The sequence below is a fragment of the Leptonychotes weddellii genome, chromosome 7 (genome assembly GCF_054177405.1).
Source record: "Leptonychotes weddellii isolate Sample4059 chromosome 7, ASM5417740v2, whole genome shotgun sequence".
In the NCBI taxonomy this organism is placed as follows: Eukaryota; Metazoa; Chordata; class Mammalia; order Carnivora; family Phocidae; genus Leptonychotes; species Leptonychotes weddellii.
Window position 1 is genome coordinate 42,935,554 of NC_138375.1, and position 11,912 is coordinate 42,947,465.

Genomic DNA, 11,912 nt, shown 5'->3' on the forward strand with positions numbered 1-11,912 from the left:
ATGAGAGAGTTGTTGCTCTTCTTTTCTTCGATCTCCTGTTGAGTTTGTAGGTGTTCAGAATGGTTTGATCCCTATCCAGCTGAATTCCTGAGAGGAGACGAAATCCAGGTCTCCTACTCCTCCGCCATCTTGCTCCGCTTCGCATTCTTTTCTTCATTATAACCATACCATTGCTCCCTTTCTACCTCCCTGTTGCTTCCCACAAAGGGCAATAACTTTTATTTCCCCATCTTCTTCTGCCTTCCATACCTGCAACATAACTCCTTCCAGATGCTTTTATCTTCTCCTTATTTCTACCTCCTACTTCTTTTAATTTTTTTTCTGGGATAGTTGAAGAAATGGGTCCCTGTTGTGTTTCCTAAGTCCCTACTTAGCACTCATATTACACATGGCCTGAGAGCCTTTGCATTACATTTCAGTGCTCAGTGCTGCATCCTCTTTAGTTCATCTTCCCTTCTATATTTTTTTTAAAACTCAGCTTGGGCTCCTTTGTTGTTTGTTTAGAGTATTTTTTTCAGGTATTCCAGATTAGGTATGCATATGATGCACTTTTTCAGTTTACTGCAAGTCCTAGATGTTCTTTCTTCCCCTTTGATTGGTGAATTATACCTTGGCGGGTAGAAAGTTCTTGAGTTGCAGACCTTTTATGAATGTAGTCTGTTGATGCTGTGACTTCCAGTAATGCGGATGAAAAGTCAGATGCCTGTCTGAGTTTCGTTTTGTTTTTAGGTGAACACATTTTTTTTTGCCTGACAGTTTATAACATTTTTTTAAATCTTAAAACTTCATACATTTTACCAGAATAAGCCTGGGACTGTGTGTGTGTGTGTGTGTTTTCATCAGTGCTGCCTGGAACTCACAAGCACTTTCAATTTCAGATTCAGATCTTCACCCAGTTCAGGAAAGTATGTTTGTTTTTGTCTGTTTTGTTTTCCCTAGTATTGGTTCCTAGGCATTAACCACTATTATAACCTTACTGTCATCTGTTCTTTTTTTTCCCCCATTTTTATTACGTTGCATCTGTAATCTTAGTTTCTTGGTATTTTCCTTTGTGATTTTCACATTTTATTCTTTTTTTGTTTGTTTTGTGCCTTGAGGTGTCTCCTGTATTCCATCTCCTGGGCCACTAATTACTATCTCAGTAGTCAACTTAATTTTCATTTTTAATTCTTTTACTGAATTTCATAGTTTAAAATTGTGTTTTTAAGTTCCAGGAAATCTTTTGATATTTGCACTCAAATCTCTCTAGACACTTTATTATTTTGCATTGAAGTACACTCCTCTATTCTAGGGGGGTACGTTTACCTGGCCCACTGCTCTTGTTTTGCTTGGCCTCCCAAGAAGGGAAGGTATTTTTCTCTCTTGACTCATTAGGACTCAAATTTAGTTGTGAGAATATTTTTAATTGTGCCTAACCTGTATTTGGTGGGGTGTGGGTGGGGAGAGGTTTCTTGCCTTGTGGATAAGGGGCTTAGGACTGTTAAACTCCTTTTACTACAATAGTAGGAAGCCACTTTACAAATCTGATCTCCCTCCACACTCCAAACCATGAGAGTAGGGAAGATGTATTTTGTCCATTTAGTCCCTCCTGGACATTGAGTGCTCAGGGAGACTTAGCATTCTCAAAATGGATAAAGTTGAACTTCCCTCACCCTACTCTGCTGAGCTCTTAAGATTTGGAATCACCATGCTTTATATAGGGCTCTGAAGCTCTCTGGCATTTGCACCGAATTTGTTTCAAGTTCTCTCTAGGGATTTCCCTAGATTCTGAGTCCTACTAAACATCTGATAGCAGCTGCTGATTTTAGAGAGGCAGATGGCTGAGCTGATGGTGGTGGACAAATAAGATAGGTCATGTTTTTAGAACACTTGCTCAGTTCTTTTATAATAAGAAAAGTTTCTAAATTTATAATTTTATTAAAATTTAAAAAGTACCTAGTATTCAAAATAATAGTAAGTACTAGTAGTAGTAGGCTGCAAGTTTCCATATTCTGCCTGCCACAGATTCCATTATATAGATGTTAACTTAGAATTGAGGAGAAAGAATTCTGGAGACTTGGATTCAAGTAGTACCTCTGACATTAATCATCTGTGAGTTATTCGACAGGTGATTTAACCCCTCTGTGCCTGTTTCTTGTCTGAAAAATTAGAATAATTATAATAATGCCCTTTTGAAGTTGATCTACTTCAAGGGTAGCTCCCTAGCCCATTACTCTCTTCTTCCCTCAACCTTGTGTCTTAGAATTACTTTGTCAACAGGGCTAGTCTAGCAGTTCTGCTTGTACTATAGGACCTTGTTTCCCCAGAAACAGCTGGTGGGGTCAAGAGTAGACAACTGACCCACGCTGGGTTAGATGAAAGTAATTTGCCCAGAATTGGGGATTTAGAGATTCTATTAGTCCCAGCAGGCCACCTGAACCAAGGACAGGCTAACATAGATGCTAAGGATACTATTGTGGGGTGGCCAGCCATTTCACCCATATGTAAAGAGAAGCCAGGGAGTCCACTGGCACACAGATGAGAACAGATAAAGACGTAGAGAGAGAGAATGACATAGGAAGAATATTTCCTTGGTTCTTGAAGGTTTTCTAGTTCTTGGCTTAATTCTTCCTCGATTGGCTTGAGTGAATTTTCTGTTCTTGGAATTCATGAGTTTGCTTCTAGATTAGATTTACTGCTACTGATTTTCTGTAGCATTAGGTTAGTTTGGATGAGTGTCTGTTGCTAAGAACTAGAGGATTCCGAAGACACTCATTATAATTGGCCAAGTGAGTACACATAGAAGTGGTAATGAAAAAATGTGTTGGAAAATAATCAAAATCATAAAGACAAAACTTCCCTTTGCTCTCCTGGCCAAATACATATGCTTATCTATCTGTAATTTAGATAATTTGTGTGTATTTTTGTTCATTTATTTTCATTTGTGTGTATTTTGGCAGCATCTCCACTTTAAATTGGGGCTGTTCATCTCGTATCGAAGGTATTCCAGTCAGAAGTTGGAGCATTTTTTAGCAACTAATTGAGATGAACTTTGGTCACATTTTGGAATCGTCTCCTTTTTCTTTCTGCAGTATTTCCAGAGTTACGGTGAAAGAAATAAGCCAAAATGCTGTCTCTCTGAAGTCCAGCCTTCATCTACTACTCACAGATATTTCCTGTCTGAGGAATCAGTCTCTTTTGGGGGAAATGGTATATTTTTCCATAAAGGAAAAGCATGTCCATGGAGAGAAAAGTAGTTTCAACTTTGACAGTTTCTCCTAAATTTATATCCCTAGGAAAGAAAACATCACAAAATGCATGTTTCCTTAAGAGTCACTACATTAGTGCTCCACAAGCCATGAAAAAAAAAAATCCGGAAATAATACCTTCCTCTCTCTTTTCAGTCATTCATCCAAGATGGAAACAGGAAGAAACATCATGCCTAACTTCATGTATGTCAGTGTCCAATCAGGAAAGCAGAAATTGCTCAGTGTATTTCAACAGAAGGGATTTAACGGGGCATAAAATTCATTACATAGGTGATAGAAAAGTTGAAAGAGCAATCAGGGGCATGAGGCCATCCAGGGATTAGTAGGAAGCTTGAAGAGACAAGAGGAAGGAGTATTATCAAAGCCCTGAGGCTAGAGTCCATAGGAGCAGGAACACGGGCAAGGCTACCCTTGTAGGAGTTTGGACTATGGAGAGAGGGCTCTTGGGTCCAGAAAGGACAGGTGCCTTCCAGAGAAGAGACACTACACAACACAGACTAAGAGAGAAATAAATACTCTTACTTCTCCACTGTTCTCACACTCCAGTACCTCTCAATGGATGAACCTAACCACAAGGCATTTGGCCAAAGGGCCCCTGAGTTGTAATTCCTTGAGATGCAGAGCAGGGGAAGGACAGGAAATGGATCTGAGAGCTAGCAGGCAAAGTCTACTGTATAGTTCATGGCATGACTGAAATATCAGTCATCTCTGACTCTTCCTATTTACATTTCTTTCAAGCTTAAATCCAGGAGGGAGATTTTAGCTTTGGAAAGAGTTTTTAGCAGGTGATGGTACTACCTTTATAGGGAACATGGGAAATATATAAGGACATTTGTTGTTATTGTTTCTACGGTGATTGTGTGTCTGTGTGTGTGTGTGTGTGTGTGTGTGTGTGTGTGCAGGCTCCTGGTATCTAGAGGGCTATAATGCATGGGACAGCCCAGTGCCATATAAAAATTGTGACATCCACAGGCCAGTAGTGCACCGTGGAGAAACGTGGTGATTTTGTGTTCCAGTCATCTGAAATAGAAAGAGCTGCCTTAAGAAGCAGTACGTGCGTGGTCATTAAAGGATGTCAATTAAAGGCTGAATAACCCTTGGCAAGAATATTATAAGGAGGATAAAGAGCTCAGATAGTGACGATAGGAGATGGGGTTGGAGTTGGACTTGACCTCTAGGTTTCTCCTATCTTTAGAGATTACTTTTGATAATTACAAAAAATAGCAATATTATTCATTGCCTGTTGTGTGTCAGCCCTTGTGTTGAATGCATCATACATTCTCATAATCCCTTCAATAAAACAGTGAGGAAGATAAATAATACTGTGACTCACATTTTATAGATAAGGAAAGTGAAATTCAAAGGAGTCAACTGACTTGCCCAAATTGCCCTATTAGAAAGTGACAGAGGAGGAACAGGGACCCAGATCTGAGTCTAAAATCTGGTGTCCTTAGCCAGTCAGTATGCTCTGAGGCTTCCCTGTTCTAGTTCCTGTGTCGCCCTTCTCTCTCTAGGTTTTGATTTTTCCCCTTGGGATTTGTGTTCTGCATTATAACTGCATCATCTGTGTGCCTTTTCTAGCTGTGCTTCCTGGTGCTCAGGGCTTTGCTGTTCAGGAAGCCATTCAGGAGAGACTCTGGTCAACTATCATTTGGCTTCTGGAATGTTAATTTCCTGACCTATTACCCTGCTGTTTTACCTCATGCCCTGGAGTTTATTCATTACTCACCCGGACCATATTTTGCCACTCATGACTGAGAGCCCTCTGTGCTGACCACCAGCAAACTGGAATTTTCAGAAAGTTTCTGTCTTGGCTGTGCTTTTATTCTTCATGCAAGTAGAGCAAATGGAAATTAGCACACCCAGGATCCCTGTACCTTCATTCACTCATGTAAATATTTATGGAATCCAGCTGTGTACCAGGCATGTGTATGAACATAGATATAGCCCCTCAGTCTCCTGAAGTTAATGGTCTAGATGCTGTGCTGCCCAGTCAAACCTTCTACACTGTCCAGTGCATTAGCCACATGTGTCTATTGAGCTATTGCAATGTGGCTAGTGGAACTGAAGAACAGAATTTTCATTTTTGTTACATTTAAGATTTAAATTTAAATACTGTATTTGGACAGTGCAGGTCTAGAGGGGAAAATAGAATATTATGAAAAAGAATGTACATACTCATTTAATGTTTATGGAATATCCGCAATAGGCAAATCAAGGGGTGGAAAGAAGAAGACTTGGCACATTGGAGTCCACAGATGGGGAGGATACAAACATTTAAATAGCTATCTATCATATATGTAGGTTGAAACATAGTTTAAAGCAAATGGGGTCCAGAGAAAGGGAGTGTCTGGCAGCCTGGAAAACCATGGGCTGTTTCAAGGACAAGGGGAATTCTGAGTTGGACCTTGAGAAATGGAGGAGTTGGCTGGGTGGAGGGACAACATTTCTGGTAGGGGAGGGCTTCTCAATCTGGGTACTACTTTGGGCTAGGTGATATTTTAGTGGTCGATATTCTGGGCTGGGTAATTCTTTTCCATGGGTGGCTGTGCTATGCGTTGTAGAATATATCGCAGCAACCCTGACCTCTACTCGTTAGATGCCAAGATCACCAAGACCCTCATTTGTGACACCCCAAAATGTCTCTAGTCCTTGTGAAATAGTCACTTGAAGGACAGAATAAGCTGTGGTTGAGAACCTCTAGTGTAGGGGAAATGCTCTGCGAAAACCACAGGTGTTAAATAGAGGAGTGTGAGTCATGTAAGATGGGAGCATGGGTGGAGAGGAGGGTGCTAATGAGAGTGAGCACATTGCTGGGTGTGGGGCCAAATATGAAAGGGCCTCAGACAACATCCGTGGAGTGCAAGCTTTGTTGTAAGCAACATAGTTGCTTGGAGCAGTAGAAACTTTTACGGGAGGATGGATTTCGTTGTTTTGGAAGGCAAACCTGAAGTGGGGTGTTCTCCAGCACATTCTGCCAGGTGGGAAACAAGCTAGGCTGGGGAGCAAATGGAAGCAGGCTGTATCAGGGCTGACGTCATGGGTTGTGCCAGGCACGTAGTGAGGGCTTGACCAAAGGCTATGATAGCTGAAACGGGGAGGAGGCTGGGCGTAGCTGCTCAACATTTAAATAAATCAAGTCTTTCAGTGGTGTCTTGATTACATCCCAACTGGCAAACACATCCTTGGAATCACAGACTTTGAAGACATTTATGTGATTTTTTTAAACTCTGTGTTCTGCAGTTTATATTTTCATTAGAAATGGAACTCTTTTCCAGAGTGCTTTTATGTGTAGATTTGTTGAATTAAGTGTCAGAAAATATTATTTTTCCTATTTTCCTGTTTATTGCTATATTGAGACAGGGAAGGTAAGAGTATGATTTTTCATCTTCATTTATAAGAAATTCTGAGGAATTTGAATATATACGTAATATATATGTATATATTGTGATATGTGGGTCTAGTAAGATAAATGTTAGCTATTTTCACGAACAGTTTGATTATTGGGGAGTAATGCTTATAATTACTTGATATAAATGTCTTAAATCAGAGAAGACAGCAATGAAAGAATAGGAATCCTGCGGTTTTAAGGTCACTGCTGCTTTTAGAAAACATTTTGCTATTGTGTTAATTTCACTTGTAAGTCATGGGATTAGTTCATTTAAACAATCTACTGTAATTTAGAACATAGAGTAATTAGCACAGAAGGGCTTATAAGTTAAGGTTCTAAATAGTCAGGGCTAGAATGATCTCTAGGGAACCTACTATGTCAGCATTGAGACTGTAGCAGCGAATGGGCAAGTGAATGGATAAATAATAACATGTGCACAGTATATAGATATATGTATTATATATACAAACAAAAATGTCTACTTGATTTTCTTAGGTTAAGTGCAGGAAAGAAATGTCTCCAGAGATGTTTCTCGTTTCTGAGATTTAAATGCTTAATGGCATGAAGTGCAGCCTTCCCTGACTGGATTCCCATTCCTTTCCCATTAGTTCAGTGGTTTAGCTCTTAATTTATTCTATCTTGTACACTTAAATCCTTGTGAAGTTAAACCATGAACTGTATATATTAGCATACAAGAAACTGTGTTTGGGATCATTCTTTCCTCTAGTTGGATTTTGGTTCTACAGTAAGAGAGTAAGCTCCTTGAAGGCAGAGACCATCCCCAGTATGTTCTTATGTGAATCTTCTAGAAAACAAATTTGGATTCATTTGTGTTATAATTCCTCTAATGCTGCAGCTTGTGGTTAATATACTTTGGCGTTGGTCCAGCCAGTAGGTTGTGGGTATAGAAATTAAAACAAAGCCAAATGCCAAACTGTCAGTGAATTGTATTTCTTATGGTAGAACTATGATCCATTGCTTAAGATAAGTCCATAAATCCCATGAAGCATTCCAGGTTTTCTTAGATTATTTTTTTAAGTGCAGCCCATAAAATATTTCTTGGTCATTTCAAGTATTTTTGTTCAAAACAAAGTTTTCCTTGCTTTATAATATAAAGCATTTGGTGTATTCCTATGGGAAACTGGTATCTGTATGTTTGTTTGTTTGTAGTGGAAAATGTTGTTTCAGAACCTTTGGAATACAAGATGCTACTCCAGAAAGATGCCTTTATTGAGAGAGGATAGTTTTCTTTTTTACCTCTTAGGCTTATCTAGGGGTTGGGTGGGTAGGGTCTCATCGGGCCAAAGATAGATAATTGGGAAAGAAAGATGGATTTATTATGAGAGACAGAAATAGCACCTTGTGTTAGTAATATGTTGGCTCTTTGGATGTATTTAATTGAAATTGCTATGTCATAAAAATTTGGATGAATAAAAATTCAGATTTGGATGAATGAACCTGCCCCTGGCACTTGAAGACCCCTCTAGAAGTTCTGAGGGTTCTGTCCTGCTTTTATAATTTCATCTCCCAGACTTGTTTACAGTTAGGCCACATACTCCCCTGGACTTCATTCTTTTTACTCACAGTGAGAACTTACAGTTGATATCTTGCCACGTTGTGGTTTATCTTTTTTTTTTTTTTTTTGGCCTTGTTTTTGGCATTTTAAAATTTTTCATTTATTTTCAGATCTTCTTTCTGGCCACCAAATAGCAACACCCACCAGAGTGCTATTTTAAAAGGTGCGTGTGTAGCGTAAACAGTTGCTGGATAGTAAATCAATCTGGTTGCATTTTGTTTTCGTTAAACCTTTACACTCACCCCTGTTGGTAGGTAGAGTGGGGAAGGCTCAAGTGAGGCAGACAGAAGCACCGACACTCTGCTGTCATGAAAAGTGTGTTCTCTTCATGCAGTAGCTACCGAGTAACTTTTCTATCCCGTATTTTCTTCCCGCTCAGCAAAGTCCAATGGAGATTGGACCCTGGGCAATCTGTCTCATCTATGAGAACTAGATAAAACACAGAGCCATTTACTTGAAAGTGAAAGAAGCATCGAGATTATTTAGCTCATGGGTTATCATTTTGATTATAGTAGGGTTCTTGAGCAGGTAAAATCTTTCATAAAATAGTGATGTTTGAGACAATAATGATAATGATAGAAAAATTTACTGAGTGCTGTCCAGTGCCATAGTTGTTTCCGTAAGAAACTGGGGGGTATGAAAAATAATGGATGTGCTGAAGTCACATAGTTACTGAGGGCCAGATCTGGGTCCTTGCGGTCATAGAGCTGCCTTCACCAACCCTGAAACTCTCCACCTGTAGACTTCTTTCCTTTATCACTAGGTTGATTACACGTTTTGACTGCATTAGCTGTTGCCACTCAGGTATCTTAAGTGTATTTTAAGAGAACTTGACTATCCAGTTGTGGACTCATAAGTGTAGAGCTGGTAATTGGCCAGTTACCTGCAAGTCTCTGAGAGCCAGCCAGGCACAGTGCTAAGCGCTGAGGTATTTCTCTGCCAATCTCAGGAAACTCACAGACTGGTGCCAGGGATGCTGTGATACGTTTTGATTAGAGTGGTTATACTAGGAAGTAAGACAGAGAATATGTAGAAGAATGTTTGTCCATATCATTGTGTTTTAGTCTGTTCAGGCCGCAATATCAAAGTATCACAGATGGGTAGCTTGTAAACAACAAACGTTCATTTCTCAATTCTGGAGGTTGGGAAGTTCAAGATCAAGGTGCCCGCAGAGTTGGTGTCAGGTGAGAGCCTGCTTCCTGGTGCGTAGATGGCTGTCTTCTCCCTGTGTCTTCACATGGGGAAAGGAACAGGGGAGCTCTCTGGTGTCCCTTTTATAAGGGCATACCCTCATGACCAAATTACCTTCTGAAGGACCTACCTCCTAATACTATTACACTGGGCATTAGGTTTCAACATAAGAATTGTGGGGGGACATGAACATTCAGTCTGTAGTACACTGTTAACTGTAAAGGGCAAGAAAATAACTTATTCTGGTGGTGTGTTTAAAATTATTGAGAAGAACCAAGAGATGATGAATGTAGTAGGTTGATAAGGAAACTAATGTGTTCAGAGATATTGTCGGCTAAACTTTGAGGTTAATATCACCACCCTTTTTCTACAAGGGTCTTCGTATCACTGATTCCTTTAGTAGGTGAACAGTCTTGCTGACTTGCTTCCATTCCCTAATGCCTGAGTGTAGGATTGTGCATTCTCAACTGACGGACAGAAAGATTGAGGAGTGGGAGGGAACAGTGGACTAGAGGCAGGGAGAAGAAAAGTAAAGATAAAGAGAGGAAGGAGGAGGGTGGAGAAAAGGGCCCAACATCTTCAGGAAAGACAAGCTTCTTGTGGAGAATACACATGTGGTAAAAGAAATGAGTGAACATCTTGGGCCCCGAATGAACATCAAGTATGCATAAACATGGCAACAGATTATTTATGATTACTTCATGAAAGCATTATCTTTCTTTCCCAAAGACTTTATAAATGAAAACATAACTCTGTAATGTCATTTGATGGAAAACTTTCTGGAATGTGTGATCCTGGCAAGTGAATAGTTGTCTTTGGGCCTCAGTTGTCTCTTGTGTAAAATGAAAGGGTACATAAACCTCCCTTTTCAGTGCTAATATTCTCTTCTCTCTTTCCTTCCTGTTGGCTTAAAGGTTGGTCATTTATTGCCATAACAGTTAATTTATCCAGGCTTATTACTTTCATTAGATGTAATTAACAAAGAATGCAGGTGCTTTGATATTTTTATTTTCACTAAAGATAATGGGGATATTAATTTAAGATTGTACAATCTCCAATAAAATAAGCCATTATAAATTTTAATGTCAATGCTTTAAACTAACTAAACCATGTGTTCCTGTACTTAATTTTTTTTTCTTGTCAGATGCTCTTTCCTTATGCTCTTATTTCTATACAGAAGCAACACACCTTTTAATAATTTGCGCTTTTGTCTTGCTCTTTAAAAATAAAACAGAAGCTTTGCAAGGTATCTTGCTTTTAGAAGGTTGTATGTGTTATTTCAGTGTTATTTTTCCTCTTCTCACAAATGGCAAGCCAATTTTTGAGAGCATTTTAAAGGGTTATAGATGCCTCTCTCTTTCTTTCTCTCTCTACCTATGCTTCTCCCAGTAGCGTAGGTATCTTCCTTTGATTGGTTGAATCAGTTATTTTAGTTTACTTTCATACAATTACAATTAACCTTCCTAACTTCAGTAAAGATAAAATGAAGAATTAAATGTTGATAAAATCCATAAAAAATCTTGAGAATTGGGAAAACAATAGCTCCATGAAAATTAAATATATGAAAACTTTTTCAGTAAAGCATGGATAAAAGGATTAGCCTTAACAATATCAATCATGTGATTTTGTGGGGCAAAGAGGTTTTTCTCTGAATAATTTCCCATTAAAATCTGCTTTTTCCTGATAAATTCCATTCAATGCTAGATTGCAGGTCCCAAGGAATAAATCATTATGTTTTCCAAAAATGCTCTTTTTTGTTTGTCATTTAGCAAATGCTAGATATAATAATCACCTGTGAAAGTATGGCATACGATGTCTATTTCACAGAACGAGAAATGTCAGGATTTTAAAACTAGCACCCGGTCCCATGCCTGGAAATTGGCAGACACTTGAAAGGTATTTGTGGAATAAACCTGGATTCTTACGAAGAGACAAGTTTCTTACAGAATAAATTGGGCCAAGAAAGAAGTACTGATCCATGGTCTATTGTTCAGAAAGCTGCTCCAATGTCAGTCTGACCTCACCATGATAATTTCTTATTGAAGGCAGTAAGCTGGGGACGAACATCCTCAGACCATGAAAAACCAAATAAGCCACCATATATTTATACTCTAAAGTTATTTTCAGTTCTTAATTTTCTTAAAAAATTTCCATCACCAAAAACAGGTATTCTGCTGAATTCTGCCTTTAGCATGTCAGTAGAGAAATATAATTAAGTAGAAAAGCAGTCTGTTTGAAGCATAGGAAGTCCACTTCAATGCTGTAGAAACACTGAAGTATTTCTCAAAGTATCACCTTTGGACCATTGAAATCGGAACCAGGTATGATGCTAATTATAAGATGGATTCTTAGGATCCACCAGACTATGTCAACATAGTATTTGGAAGCACATTGAGAAATCTGCATATTTAACTGGTTCTCCCAGGACATCTTCAATTGCTTAAATAATCATCCCCAAGGAGTACCATTACTGTGGCTTTAGTTGTGCAGCTATCCTGGGAACAAA